The sequence below is a fragment of the Bactrocera tryoni genome, chromosome 1, assembly GCF_016617805.1.
Source record: "Bactrocera tryoni isolate S06 chromosome 1, CSIRO_BtryS06_freeze2, whole genome shotgun sequence".
NCBI lineage: Eukaryota > Metazoa > Arthropoda > Insecta > Diptera > Tephritidae > Bactrocera > Bactrocera tryoni.
The window spans coordinates 41,805,546-41,822,292 of record NC_052499.1 but is presented as its reverse complement, the minus strand read 5'-3'; the positions used below and the strand labels follow the sequence as shown (position 1 = coordinate 41,822,292).

Here is a 16,747-nt window from a genome sequence, read left to right as displayed (position 1 = left end):
TGCAACAAGATACACATGAGTGTTGTCTAAATTTACATATAATCGTACATTACGTGTCTGCTTTGGCTTGCCAAATATGTCTCTGGGCGACACCGTGAACTTTTACCCAAAGTTTTTGTTGCAACAAAATTGATTTAAATAAGAACTGTTGCACGTTCGATACTTTTGACCTGATTTCCATAAATAAGAAAGGAAAACAACATTCTAAGCGAGAGCATTGAAATTTCTCGGTAAAGAAACCACTCTATGGAGGAACAGCATTTCAAAGAGGAAAGCAGAAAAATGCAAAGAAATTGCTTAGCATGTCGATGGCACACACAAGCACATGTAGGTACATAGATATATATGTATGACATATATATGGACATATGCGCCATCACACAGTCATCTCTATATGCACAAACGAAATCAGCAGGAAGGACAGCGATCCAAAACTGCTCGCATATAAGCAACGACTGAAAGAAATTGTCGTTAGTAGTAGAGAAGTGAGAAAGTAAAAAAAAAAAAAATTGAAAGCACAACAAATGGAATGAAAATTCAAAGGCAACAAATGCATTGACATAGAAATGAAAATGAATGACGATACTAGAAAGAGACTGTCGAAAATGTAGTGAGTAGAAGGGCACGTGCACGATGAGTGTAATGTCCTTGTAGCCAACAACAATGCACATGTGTATAATTGGATGTCAAATATATATATATTCATGTATCAATTGATATCACGTTGACATTTAAGCGCAAATAGAAATTCACTGACATCAGTCGGGTCAGGAGTTGAATGACAGCTGTGAGGCACAGATATGTTGAGTTTGTTGTGATAAACGTACATATATACGGTATTAAAGAGTTTCGAATGTTCAATTTCTTTAATAGCGATATTATTTTAACAGAACATGAAAATTTTAAAAATACACAAACATACTTTCGAAGCAAGATCAAGGCTTCACATCCTTTCAGCTTAGAAACATTGTAGCGTAAGACTTGGCACAGCACTGTAAAGCCGAATCTTTGAACCTTAGCTTTGTCCAACGTTAACTCCACACATATTTACACGCTTACATATAATATTTTTAGCATTTTCCAACACGATTTTTAACACTTCCGAATAACTCGCAGTATTTACGACATTATTTTTTAAGACTCGTCTATCATTTGCCGACACACCGAATGTTCCAATGGTTTACGCGTAAAAATCTCGTTTACGTTTGAACGCGTTACCGACCGGCCGGAGCTGCGTATCAACAACGTCAGATGATACCAAAGACTGAGGCAGATTTTTTCCCAAACACTTCGTGAGCTCCGTCGTTCGTGGCGTAGTAAATCCCAGCCGTCGAATAGCATCGAGTGGCAGCGCAATGAGTGCGAGACGAGTCTGTGCCAAAATTCCTTTGCAACATCACCAGCTGCTGCTCTGGCTGGCTGGCTGTATTTCTTTTGTAGCCAACGCCAGCTTAAGCTCCATCAACAGTGGTTATAGCAATGGATTTTATTGCTCCAAATGCTGTTCAAACGAGTATTTGATACTTCAGCTGTGCTTCTTGCAAACACAGCAGCATTGTTGCTTTTGTAAATTTATTGTATCGCTCATTCGTCAAAGCTGCTCGTTTTTTGACGCATCATTTTTAGAGCTTCAGTCAAGAAGCGATTGCAGCAGAAGTTGAGAAGTAACTTCGTCTGCTTTTCAAAGCGAATTTGAGAGCATTGGAGCTGCAGATATTTACTCGCTTACAAGCTAGGAGTTCTACTACTCGCGGATAAAAGTAGAGTGTTAATATTCGTGTTTATGCTTGTTTGAGGACGTGAGTAAAACGCGGTATTCTCAATGCTCCAAGTGGACGCTGAACAAATTTGCCTCTCTTTTGTAGTTTTGTCGCAGCATCTCATTTTTTTTCTCTTCTCAATGCTGGCGCTCAGCGCTCTAACAAGTATTACTCAGAGCACTCTCACCGCAGTTAACACTCCTTTTCAGCCATGGCCAAAGTGTCAAATGCAATTTGAATAATACGCGCATTAAAATGTCAAAAACCTCGCCTCTTTGGTGTAATCATATAGGCCAGTTGTCTGGGTAATCCGTGCAAAATGTTATTGTCCAACTTATTTACAAGTTAATGTGTGTGCAATAATTTTAAAATGCCTCACTAAAGTGATGCAACAATACATTTTCAGATAAGTATGATTTGTTGAGGTAAATCTAAAAAGTTGTAGTTCACATCATTATTTATAAATATATTTGTGGATATACCTTTGCAGATGCGATAAAAGACCAAGCTTATTTACTATTTGCATGTGACTAGAATAGTTATTATTTTATTAAGGACACAGAAGTTGCATGTAATTAATAAATATGGATAAAATTTAGGAAAATATGTAAAACTCCATTGTAAACATTATTACATTTTTTTTAATAAGTGGTCCTAAACTCTTAATTGTAGTTCGCTGAACCTTATGCATCTTATTTTACATATGCCACGTATTTCTTCAGTTAGTTGGGCTCTTTGAGAAGAACGGACTTCCGTTCGCTTAACGCCACCAATGAGAATGAAGTTAAGAAAGTTTATCGAAACAAATATAAGAAGTTGAGGTTAGAAAACCTTTTGTTCTATTATCAGAAGGAACTGACTTTTTCCATATTATTAATATCAAAAAAATGTTAGACCAAGCAGACCGAGCTTATAGTAAAATGAGTCAGAAGTATTCTGTAAAATGTAATCTTTAGAAATATTTTTTAGTCCAGAATTCTCTTCCGCTAACTCTCATACACCTCAACTTCGTCTATTACTTAATGTTAAATTAATAGGTCATCTACGTTGACTGTACTGGCTTTTGACATATTTTCAAGCAATTCTATAAATATATGTCTCACACATTGAACGACATATTCGGTATAAAACTTGTTAGAATAAAGAAAATCATTATATGAGGTTATCCATGGACCAATTTTATATATTTACGGCATTAAATTAAAGTATTTCCAATACTATACGTCCAGTTAATTTTGCTAAGATATCTTACATATTGACCGATACATACATTACAAAACGAGGTAGTTGCAGTATAGCCGATTATATATTATCTATTTTTGATATTACCACATAATTTTAACAAAAACGATACTCTGGGTGTCATCCCAGATATAATTAAAAGGAGTAGAGTGTACCGGCTGTTTGAAAATCATGATATTAGTTATATGGGGGCTAAGGCAAGTTTTCATCAGATTTTGTTCATTTGACCATCTCTAAATTTCATTAAATTAACTCACATATTTATTTTAGTTATAGTACGCCGGCACTCGAAGCACTTCAGACCGTTCGCGCAGCTGTCGCACTGGAATCAGCTGTTTATAAGTTTGCTGAATGACAGTTCGGATTATTGATTACATGTGTACAAAAGCGTTTTGCCAAAAGTGAATGCAAAAAAAGTGATCAGGGATGGAATTCAAACTTAATAGTGTGATTGCTTTATATTTAGCGAGAAAATCACAGCCAGCAATTGTTCGTAAGCTCAAACACCTTAACGTGAATAAAGTTTTTGTTTATCGCACCATCACTCGTTACAATGATACGGTAGCATCGCAAAACGCCATGGAGGTGGTCATGGTTCGGAAAGTGAAGAAGCGACTTGAGCGAAATCCACGACGAAGTGCCAATCAAATGGCTAAAGAACTGACAATATCCGACCGCAGCATCCGACGCATTTCGAAAAATGAGCTCAAGGTGAACCCTTACAAGTTCCAAAAGGCCTATGATTTCACACCGAAGCAGCAACAAGAAAGACTTGAGAGAGCGAAGGAGTTGCTTCGCTTGGCCGAAAGCGGTCAAATTCCGAACATTGTGTTTTCTGAGGAAAACATTTTTCCAATCGAGCAATTCGTAAACTCTCAAAACGATAGGGTTTACTTGACCGACCGTTCATACGAGAATCTAAGTCATCGGTTGGCAACTAGGAGGCAGCACCCGCCACAAATAATATTTTGGGCCGCTGTCACCGCGCGCACCGATGGGCGCTCTCCAAATGTTTTCATCGAGCCTGGCGTCAAAGTAAATGCGGCATATTATCGGGAAAAGTGTTCTGGAGGCTGCTTTGAAGCCGTGGGCAAACAAACATTTCGGTCGCAAACCATGGACGTTTCAACAAGACTCAGCACCATCTCACAAAGCGCGAGTGAACCAGGAATGGCTGAAAGACAACGTTCCGAACTTCATTACGACCATACAATGGCTCTCAACACATTTTGTCCTTTAAAATAAAAAAATAATAATTTTCCAAACCGAATTTATGGGTATTTTTAATTGGTTACACGTCGAGTGCCGGACGTTTAAACTATAACACTATTTCTTTTAATAAAAATCGTCGTTTCGACGTCAACTTTTTTAAGATATTTGAATCACATATGCCCATTCATAATGGGATTCTTTGAATTAAAATTGTTTCTTAACTTGTGTTATTTAATATCAGCTATTCCTTAGATTTCAAATACCTAATATTATTATTTCCATCCAAACACTAAACATATTTCTAAACGAGTAAAAAATATGCTGGGAATTCAGTCCATTACCTTAGCTACATGATTCTTAGACTAGTTATTAAATTCATTGTGGAATATCACTATCAGTTACATCAATGTAGGAGTAATATATCCAATGTGAAATCTACCTCACATTTCTATTTTGTTCAAAGATATCCTAGAGACTTATATTCAAAAAAGTTGTAATTTCATACATATGATGGCGTTCTTACTAATGCGACAAAAATCTTCAAAAAGCTTTTTTTGTATACATTTTCATACAATGTTATTAGCATACATTTTGTAAAATCCAAATAAATTAATTGTAACCGAATTGTTAAACGTACTTATTTTATTAGAATGTCCATGGCATTATTCCAAATGTTAATGTGAAATAGGTTATTTTAAGTAGCTGCAATTTATTCATATTTTGTAAATATATGTAAATAGAGACAGATTGACAGCAAAGAATGTTAAATGAAACATCATTTACATACTTTGCACTATGTGGGCATACATATATCCAATACAAGCACTGTAGACTAAGTTTTGGACTGTAAGCAGGTAATTTTAAAGGACATTAACATTAACCTTAACAGGAAATGTTAATGATTTCTGGTACCGCTTCTGATATTACCGATATACTCTGCTAATGTTTATCTTTCCGCTCTTACAGGAACTCGCTCAATAAAAAACTGTAATTGATAAAAGCGATGTTGAGTGAACATTGTTGCTGTAAAATTAATGTTATTTCGAGTTCATTGCAGTGTAACTATTTAAAGCGCTGTAAAGTAATTATCGAATGTAAAATTTGTATTCAACTGACACTGACTACTGTTAATTTTTACAGCGGATTACCGTTTAACAGCGCACTTGAAAAAGAAGTAAATGTTGAATTTTATATGTAAATACATAAAGTGTAAATAAAATAAAGTGTAAATGAAACGTTTATGTCAACAAAAACTGTACGTATGCCCATCACAAGTGTACATTAGCTTGCACATGACAGCTGCCTTTTGAAATTATTTCGTTAATCCTTTATTTAAATCAAATAAATTAAAACTGTGCGGAGTGTAGAGCTTGCATATGCATTATATAATCGCTATTTCAATATTTACAATCTTGTTATCATAGAGAAAAAGTGTAATATATACTTTTTTCGATGGCTGCTGTATGCACACTCATCCAAGTGATAATGCATTTTACTGAAATGAAATGGTTTTCATAAAACGTTCTTTTATTTACAATTATGTATTTACCATATATGTACTTCAACCTACATATATATGTTTTTTGATATGAGATTTGAGATGGTATGTACAAATAAAGATATGTACATAAATTAATTGATCAATATTATTTTAAAACACTCCATTTGCAGTCAAAAGCAATTAACTCACATCAATTGGTAAAGTAAATTAAAGTTGTTTTAATAAAATTTGAGTTAAATGCTTTTTTTTAATTTTTAAAGCTCAATTTTAATTTTAGTGGAGAGAGTATTTCAAATTGTGTCAGTTCTATTTCAAATACTTATATTTTTCAACTGTGAATTATGCTCGTATTTATGTATGTAGCTTGTATAATTGTCTAGTATATAGCACTCACAAGTATGCGGCTTGAGCGATCGCAGCAAATATTAAGTTGTCATTGCCTAACATGTACAGGTGTTAAGGTGCGCCAAAATAGGCGCATATTTCGTGTAGTTTTGTGTCTTATAAACCTAAAATGAAATTCAAATTTTTTTCTGTTAATATTATTGGCTTCTGAAAGAAACGTGAAGTTTATAACATTCAGGAATTTTTATTAATGCAGGGACTTTGCGCGCAATATTTGACGCGTTGGTGTTTTACGAAGACAGTGCTGGAACCGTATTCGACAAATAATAGGTCCATCGATAGATAGGTACCGAAATGTTTTTGGACCGTTATAGCGAATGCATTACTCTAGATACAACTTTTGCGAAAATGTAAAGATATAGTTATTTCCATTTTTAAAAATATTTTTTCAGTGTAAACCCAAGGCTCTTCAGCTCTTATTGCAACCATACGCATGCGTATACTTGACGAAGATTTCTTGGTCTTTAAATTAAACGTAAGAGTTATTATACGCATTTTAGTTAAAAAATCGTGTAAAATTAAGTTATTTAAAAGCGCAATAAATGCAAATAAATATTTTTTCACAAAAGTAATTGTACTTGTACATAGAAAACATGAAACTTTGGTAAAGTTAGGTGTAAGCGATAGTCGCATATACAATACCATATTTTGACTTACCTTGAAGTAATTTTATTAAAAAGTAATTAACTTTTGTTTTTTTTTTTAATTTTTCCCCATGTTCTTTTACATAAATTTTGTCATAACATTGACAATAAATCATAAAAACAAGAAAAAACATTAACTTCGGCTGCACCGAAGCTAATATACCCATCACACGTGCATTCATTTAGTAACTATGTGTCCAGTTTGTATAGTAATCCAATCTGAACAATTATTTCGGTGATTATAGTGGATTGTCAAAAAAGTCTTGCGGCATTTTTATTGAAATTGAAATGAATTTTTGATGATTCATGCCCAGCTCTTGACCGATGTTACGGCTGCTACTATGCCCTTCTCTTTCGACCAATTCAGCGATTTTATCGCAATTTTCGACGACAGGCCTTCCGGAGCGTGGCGCATCTTCGACCACCTCTACACCAGAACGAAAACGTTGAAACCATCGTTCTGCGGTGGAAATGGAAACTGTATCGGGTCCATAAACTGCACAAATTTTATTGGAGGCTTGAGATGCATTTTTGCCTTTATCGTAGTAGTACTGTAAAATATGCCGTATTTTCTCTTTATTTTGCTCCATGTTTGCGACGCTATAACTCACGAACGACTTAAAAGAAAGGACAATCAATCAAACACGTGTTAGCGCATGAAATGAGCTTTCCGAAAAGGTATAGCATGACCCGATGCGACGAATAAAACTAGAACTACGCGCTTTAAGCGCCAACTAGCGAAAATACCGCAAGACTTTTTTGACAATCTATTATTATTACCTTAAGCGCTACCCCTGTCAAATTTCGTGAAGATAGCACGTCAAATGCAAAAATTTTCCATACCAGCACTACATTCCGATCATTCAGTTTGCATGGGAGCTATGTATATGCTATAGTAAGCCGATCTGAACAATTTCTTCGTGTATTACATTATTATCTTAGAAAATAACCTGTGCCAACTTTTGTGAAGATACATTGTCAAATGTGAAAGTTTTCCATACAAGAACTTGATTCCGATTGTTCAGTTTGCATGGCAGCTATATATTATAGTGTTATGTATAGACAAATGAGCAGTTTCTTGAAGAGAAAATGACGTTTGCAAAATTTCAAAACTATATCTTAAAAACTGAGGGACTAGTTCGTATATGTACAGGCGGACGGACGCACAGACGGACATGGCTAATTCGACTCAGCTCAACATACTAATCATTTATTTATATATATGGTCTCCGACGCTTCGTTCTGGGTGTTACAAACTTCCTGGCGAACATAATATACCCTGTTCAGGGTACAATTAAGCAAATCGGTTGAGTAGTTCGACCGGAAACATGTGCGCCAAATTTGTTGAGAAAAAGCGTTTAGAGTTTGAGGTGAACACTCCGAGCGCTCCAAACGTCGAACGGTGTTATTATTTTTGGGCCTTTTTCAAAACCTTCCAATGGTAAAGTGGGTTTCTGCATTAATTCTAAGGGTATAAGAGAACAGGAAATGCAAAAAAAAAAAACTTTTAAAAAGATTACCCTACTGACCCCTTAAAGCTATGAGTGAAATTATATATACTATTGTTGGGTTTAGTTCTTCTTCTTTATTGCCGTAGACACCGCTTAGAGCATTATGGCCGAGTTAACAATAGTGCGCCAGTCGGACTTTTTTTCGCTGCTTGGCGCCAACTGGGGATTCTAAGTGTAGCCAGGAACTTCTCCACCTGGTCTTTCCAACGCAGTGAAGGTCTTTCTCTTCCTCAGCTTCCACCGGCGGGTACTGCATTGAATACTCTCAGAGTTGGAGTGTTTTCATCCATTCGGACGATATAACCTAGCCAATGTATCCACTGTCTCTTAGTTCGCTGAATTATGTCAGTGCAGTCCTATATCTGGTATAGCTCATCGTTCCATCGACTGCGGTAGTCGCAGTTGCTAATGCGCAAGGGACCACAAATCTTTCGCAGAACCTTTCTCTCGAAAACTCATAACGCCGATTCATCAAATGTTATCATTGTCCATACGTCTGCACTATATAGCAAGACGGCGGTGATAAGTGACTTGCCGAATTTGGTTTTTATGCGTCGAGAGAGGACCTTACTTCTCAATTGCCTACTCATTCCGAAGTAGCTCCTGTTGGCACGAGTTAGGTTAGGTTAAGTAATACTTGCTGGCCGTCACACCATGCATATGCCTACATGTCCTTTGTAATGGCGGATTGAGGTTCAGCGTAATACGAGCTGAACACCTTGGTCAACGCTTTACGGGTTTAAAAAAATCGTTTTTTTTTTAATTCTACAACACCTCTAGAATATTGCCCTATATTTTTAAGTTGATCCTATTAATAGTTTTGGAGATACTGTGTTGAGAAATTGTGCGCTCGAAGTTAGCAAGACTAAGTGCGCCGTCTTTAAATGCGTTTTTCTGGAAACTGTGTTTGTGGAGTCGGTTGGCAAGATTTCCTGAGAACTACTCAACCAATCTTTATGAAATTTGAAATTTTTTTTTAGATACAATTCTTAAAGACTTGGATGACGGATTTTTTTTAAATAAATATATATCTGAAAAGAAAAATGTCGCCAAATTTTCGCTGAAATTTTAATTTTTTTGCAAAAATGTCTGCCAAAAATCCTATCTCAGTCGAGATTTAGATAAAGCCGGACAAAAGCAGAAGAGATGTTCCAGATGCTCTTTCCACGTGTATCTCAGACTTTTCGAGACTTTAGCCAACTGTTTCTGTGCAGCCGTTATAGTGCTTTTTATTGCTTCCGTTATGCAGAGAGCAAGATTCGCGTGACTACAACTGTGTAACACCAATGCATGAAGGAAAAGTGATAGCCCAAATATTGACTATAGCCTCTTCTTACATGATTAGAGCGCACCACTGGCCTCTCTTCCACACTGAGTTTTTACGTCAGTTGGATGTCTAAGAGGGGCCCTGGTACTGGGTACGATCCTTAGTTGTTCACTCTATCCAAATAAGTCTCGACGATTTTCCTGACGTGATCTTGTTGCGCGTTAATTAAAACTATACCTTTCTATGCTCTAAAAAATGCGCCTGTATTCGGTGCCATTAGTGATTTCAGTTTTCGGTCTCAAGCATGTTTTTTTGTGTGAATTGCTACTGCTCCTATGCCTCCTTTACACTTTGTATATAATCTTGGCTGTTGCAATTCAAATGATTACTTGCATACTTAAAAAAATGTAGAAGCGAGGTCAGTCAACATTCTTTGTACTAATAATGGCCTAGAGTGTAACCAGTCACAGTTTAATCAAAATTTTGCACCAATAAAAAGGGTGCCAATAAATTTCATGGCTAATGAGCAGCTGAAAATCTCAATTTATTAGCTGTTGAATAACATTACCAAAGTCGCGCGAAGTGCTCGTAACGGATTTATTGTGGCGAAATATGAGAATTGATTTGATTTCCGCGCCACAATATTCGCACACACCAATGCACATTCAATTCGTTTTCTTTTATTCGTGGAAATTCACGCAAAGTTTTTGCTTATTTGTGCATTTACGCTTTTCAGTTTTGCTCGCAATCTTCTGTGCAGCGCCATGAAAAATGTGCAGTGGAAAAATTGCGAAAAAGTGCTTTGTATCTGATGGAAAAGGGCAGCAACAACAATTGCCCGTTTGTACACTTGCAGCTGAGCCAAATGTCACAGCTAAATTCGCAACGGTATTTGTACGAGTGTGTCTGTGTGTGTGTGTGCGTGTGAGCGCTTGTACAGCTTTTTCCATGACTTTGCGCCTGTGTTCTTGTGCTCTTGTCGGGCAAGTCGATTTGTTGCCTCACTGTTGCAGTTGCACTCTGTTTTCTTCTATTTTGCGTGGCAGGCATTCATAGTGACTGCGCTGGCGTTGCATTTGTTTGTTGCTTTGGTGGCGTATTGCATTTACGTTTGCCTCGGCGGCCGTCGTGATGACTGAAAGTGGTAATTCGTTTAGGAACATCAGAAGTGCGGCACACTTCGACCATGCTTTATGGACGCCTCTAACCGCGTCATACGCAAATTGACCCCATTAATCTACTACAATGGCAACAACAACACACAACAACAATAACAGAAATAGTGGTAAGCACAAAAAAGCGCTAGTAACAATAACTGGCCGCACACACAATAGTTTAGTCGTCGAGCATTGGTTTCACAGTAACATCAACAACAACAGCAACAAAAGCGCGCTGATTCAGAAAAATGTGCGCAGAGCTTTCAAATCGACAAGGCCACAGATTACCACGAGCGCCAGGGACACCAGTTTGGTGAAGAAAATCATCGCTCATAGTGCGCGCACCAGCAGCCTCTCCCCTCCCACCATTTTGTGTACCTTCAGCGCCGTTGCAGCTTGTGTTTTAGCCGCAAAATTAATGGGGAAGGGTGCAGGCTTGTGAGGGTGTTGGTGACGGCGTGCAACACAAGCGCTTTTATTCAAGTGCCCCCTTGTACCATATACGACCTTCCCAACGTTTCAGCTTTGCTTTCCCTTTTTTGAGATTCTCTTGCAGTACAATTCCCCGTTTTCGGCTGTGTATGTTTTCGTTTGTATTTTGTAAATTTTTTCCTCGAATAATTCTTTCCGGCGTTTATTTTCTATGCCTTTTTTTTATTATTTTTCGTCGATTTTGCGAGGTTTTTATTGTGTTACTGTTGATGTTGCCCAGGGTTTTAAATATACTTGTTTCTATATTTTCATTTCAGCAATACTATTTTGCTCGTTCTATTTGTTTGATTAAGAAGCTTTATTTTCAGTTGTTGCTCTATATTTGTTTTGGTTGGCTGTACGTTTTCCAGTTTATGGTTGCTTGATTTGTTCAATGGACAAAGCAACAAATTTGTTTTAGTTTTATGCTTGCGTTTACTCAAGTTACTTTCACCCAGGTATAGACTTACCCGAAGGGCTCACCTCAACACTTTATTAGCATGTTAGAGATTTGTGCTGAAATTTATGGAAAGTGATATCTGAAATCTTTAACAATACAATTATAAAATATAAATTACACAGGTCAACACGATTTTTGGGTCTGACATCTACATGTTAAATTTTAGTTTCTCCTATGACAAAAATAAGGAAAAATTTTTTTTTTCCGGTTAAAGTTTGCTTTCGTAGAAATTAGAGCAATTTTTCGATTTTTAAGCAGAAATGACTGATTTTTATATTTTTTCTACAATTTCACTATAGATTATAATTATAAAACTTTTTTTTAGATACAAGAGTTGTTTTTATTCAGGATGTGTGATAAACAATAATATATAAATGTAAAATAACAAGAAATTATTGTCTAAAAGTGCATATTTTTTGTATTTCTTTTATGCTCATATGAGCTCTCTCGTATTAAACCCCAAATATACTTATCGATGTATATCAGCCAAAAGCAAACTTAAAGAACTAAAGATTAATATTTAAGTGTTTTTCAATGTCTAGAATCGGAATCAAAGCATGAGAACAGAAACCCCAAAAAAATATTTTTTTTGTTGACCGGTGTTATTTCTTCACATTTTAGTTTGTGATGCTTGGATTAGTTTAAAGTTTATTTATATATAAGGAAATAAGCATTAAAGTACCCCCAGCAGTGAGACTGAGTGGAACGATTTCACTTTCTTGCTACTGCTTAGGGATATTACAATCAAGAGGTACACCGACGGCTCGAAAACGTCGGAGGGAATTGAGGCAGAAGTCGCAGGACTCCGTACCAAACCTTCTATACCTATGGAATTTTTCCGAGCATATTCTAAGCACAGGTCTTTCTTATAGGTCGGTGCGTAGAGGTAAACTACCTCCAAAGCATCTTTCGCAGTGAACGTAAAGTTATACTTGGCGACAGTCAAGCGGCACTCACAGCGATCCCTGCATACGAGATCAAATTGCCATGTTTCTAACAACGAGTATGATTATATAATGAACAGGGTATATTAATGTTTGCCACAATGCTTTAACCCTAAAAAAGTAGGAAATCCTATAAAGTATACATATAAATGATCAGAGTGTCGATCAGATTCAATTTAGGCATGACTGTCACTCTACCTGTATATAGGTGAACCGCCTATATCAGACAAATGTAGCATGCAAGGTCAACTTCTTTCATTGAGAACACTTATATTTGACAAGGTATCTTCACAAAATTCGGCATTGATTATTACTCAAGGCATCACCACAATTTCAGAACATATTATTCAGATAGAACCACTATAAAATATAGCCTAACATCAAGCTGAAGGCCATCACGGTCTTGAAGAACTCCTACGGACAATCCAATTTTGACCAACCTAGGCTGACTGATCAAAATCAAGATAAATTTTTTTTATAATTTTTATTTATTTTACATTATTAAAATGCAACTGTGAAGGGTATAATTTCTGAAGTTTACGTATTTTCTTGTTTTGAACATCTTTTGGTCTGTCTTAATTTTGTCTTAGATCCTCTTACCTAGGCAATGGGCACGCTGTGAACTCGTTATACCTGTACATACTTACCTTCCTTTAGAATTGCAGTACTTCTTATGGCCGGTTTCACAGTCCATACTTAAGTTGTGCCCAAATAAAATCGTGACTAAGCAAGCTAAGTTGCAGACTGAGTAGTCGTTTGCGTTTTACAGTCAATGCTTAATTTCAACATATGTTTTACAAATGTCATCCAAACAATACATAAATTTGCGAGGAAAGTTATATCGAAAATGGATGAAAACAACAAAAGAACCCCGAATTTCACCGCTAGCGAGTCGGAGCACTTATTGGAACTGGTGGAAATCTCAATCCGTTTCCATATTTTTTCCCAAAAACTAATTTCTTATTTCTTATTATTCTTCTTTTAACAAATAACTGAAAATTCAAAACAAAAATCAGCTGTTACTTCAGCACTGCTTAAGTCTCCCATTTTTAGTACTTAAGCATAACTTAAGTGTGAACTGTAAAACACTATTTTTCTGTTTCATCTTCAGCACAACTTAAGTATGGACAGTGAAATCAGGCATTAGTGTTTACTTCAGACTTGTAAAAATTTCTGAAGTGAAGCGAGAGAAGGTGATAGCTATGATCCTCGTACTGACGAAAACTGACTTAAGAAAAATTTCGAAGCTTATTAATAACATTTTAACTTTGAAGAGACAACGCCGAAAACGTGTACTTTGTATTTGGAGCTTCTGAAGACATTAAACATTGTAGTGTGTTACTAGACATATATTTAGCCTATCTCATTTAGGATTCATTTAGCTTTACCCTTCTTCTTCTTTATTTGCCAATTCGTATTCGACAATTGGTGAACATATAACATTTAATTATATATACAATATTAATAAGATTAATAATAACATAATAATATAATGCGTACATGTTAAATATATCTTTTGTATATTAAAAAATCACAGGTTTTTAATTATCATAGCATATTTCTCTCTGTCTCTCGCCACATCTATAAGGTTGCCAACGTTCTGGATTCCTGTCCATAGTCGAATGTTTCGAAGCCACGAAATTTTTTTTACGGCCAATACCCCGTTTTACTTCAACTTTTCCTTGGATAATTAATTGTAGGAGCTCATACTTAGAGTACCTCATAATATGTCCCAGGTAGGCTCTTCTCAAAACTTCACTGATTGTACCTCTATCTGTCCATGGGATTTTCAGGATTCTTCTATACGCAATAAGCCATAGCTCGAAGGATTCTAGCTTGTTCATATCTTTGATTTTTAGAGTCCACGTTTCCATGGTATTGAGAAGCACTGACCAATCATAGCATTTTAAAAAACGTATTTTGGTTGTGATGTTGAGGTCATGACTACATAATATGTTTTTGTATTTGAGAAAAGTTGTTCGCACAAATTAGATTCAACATTTTATTTCTTTACAATCATCCCAATTTTCATTGATCTGACAACCAAGGTACTTGAAATTTTTAACTCTTTCGATGGGCATATTGTTAATCATGAGGTGTGTGTCATTGTATATGTTTTTCCGACTAATAATCATATACTTCGCCTTGTTTATGTTAATGCGTAGGCCATATTCGTCACTACGTAAGTTAACTCGGTTTACAAGTTCTTGTAATCCAATCAAGCTATCGGCAATAAGAGTAGTGTATATATTGATGAAAATACCGTTCACTTTCACACTTTGATCAATACTGGTTTACTGGTAATATATGTTAAATAACAAGGGTGACAGAATGCATCCTTGTCTTACACCTCGTGAAATAAATATTTCTTCGGTTATATCGCCAATGGTAAGCATCATTGACAGTTTAATGTCAATATTATGCAACGAATCTCTTTGTCATCTACTCCCATAGAATGAAGAATTTCCATAAGTTTATCGTGTTTAATGGTGTCGAAAGCTTTCTCATAATCACTAAAATATAAAAATACATGTTTTTGGACATCTTTACAGTTTTGAACCCAATCTTGTATATGGAACAATGCCTCGCGTGTTCCAAGACCTTCTCTAAAGCCAAATTGCGTCTTGCTCATTGAGCACAGTTGGTCTGTGATGGAGATGAAGGTTCGGGTTCAATCTACTGCCATCCGAAAAAACGTTCTCAATATATTTCTTCCATATACTTTTCTTTTAATTTATGTCAAATACTACTTCATTGTTTTCATTTATATGGATTGAGGGCGGATTTTTACGATGAATACCTGTGACCTCTTTCAATTTTTTGTGTAAATGGCAGATATCATGTCAAAATTGTAATCTTTCAATTTCTTGGCATTTATTGTTTATCCAATTTGTTTTTGCATTACGGATCATATAAATATCTTATTTCTCTATTCAGTTGTCGATACATCTCAATGTTTTTATTTTTATATTCCCGGCGTTTACTTATTAGTTTTAATATGTCATCTGTAATCCAATGATTTTTATTACTTTCTTTCTTATCTACACCAAGAGATTTTTTGCTGTAGTACAAATTATCTCTTTTACGTCGCTACATATACTTTCTGCACTTCCTGATGGGATATCATTTATTTGTTCATTAATTTCACTTTCAAATAGGCATTTCACACTTTCATCTCTCAACTTATCAAGATATATGTAGTTTAATTTTAGGTTTGCTTTTTTAATTACGGCTAAGGTAAATTCGCTCTTAGATATGTACTGACCTTTTTTATTGAGGAACAGAAGCGATTATTTTTCATTAGCTTTATTACTGGATATTATTTCTTAACATTTTATAACATGTCCGCTCCTTTGCAATGCCAACCTCTATGAAATACATACGAGTATGCCACGTTTCATGACGATATCTTAATTTTTTCTCAAGTACTGCTTGCACTACGGACATTCAGACAGGCCGGAATTTAACTCGTTTCGTCATCCTGATTATTTATTTATACATATATATAATTCCAGGGCCGGCCCGAGACAATTCACCGCCCTAAGCAAATGCCGAAGTCAGCGCTCTCTTAAAAATGTGATGGTAATTATACCCCGAACAGGGTATATTAAGTTTGTCACGAAGTTTGTAACACCCAGAAGGAATCGTCGGAGACCCTATAAAGAATATATATAAATGATCAGTATGTCGAGCCGAGTCGATTTAGCCATGTTCGTCTGTCTGTCCGTCTGTCTGTCTGTCTGTATATATACGAACTAGTCCCTCAGTTCTTCAGATATCGTTTTGATATTTTGCAAACGTCATTTTCTCCTCAAGAAGCTGCTCATTTGTCGGAACGGCCGGGGATATCGGGACCACTGTAACTTCTATAGCCGCCATATAATAAACTGAACGATCGGAATCAAGTTCTTGTAAGGACAACTTTCATATTTGACAAGATATATTCACGAACGCCAATAGATTCTACTTCGTGGCATAAATCTATATTTATAAATATATAAATCAATTTTATAATTTTTAAAGTGAGTATTTGATATTGAAAAATATTTCTTTGAAAACGATGAATGTGTTTTAGTGATATCTCTGTGAGAGAACCATAAATTAAAACGACAAAACCGTCAATTGTTTATTGACACCTTTTGTTACTGCTTTGTTTTTGTTATTCTTAATACA

General features: G+C 35.8%; 1 protein-coding gene across 1 annotated transcript in view; it reads right to left on the bottom strand.

The window, feature by feature from the left end:
- Positions 1–1,334, bottom strand: part of LOC120782456 — a 171,331-nt gene extending 169,997 nt beyond the window's left edge. The window contains exon 1 of the mRNA XM_040114746.1: positions 923–1,334. The gene's annotated coding sequence lies outside the window, so the exon portion shown is untranslated. The remainder of the gene's footprint in view (positions 1–922) is intronic.
- Positions 1,335–16,747: the final 15,413 nt, after the last annotated feature.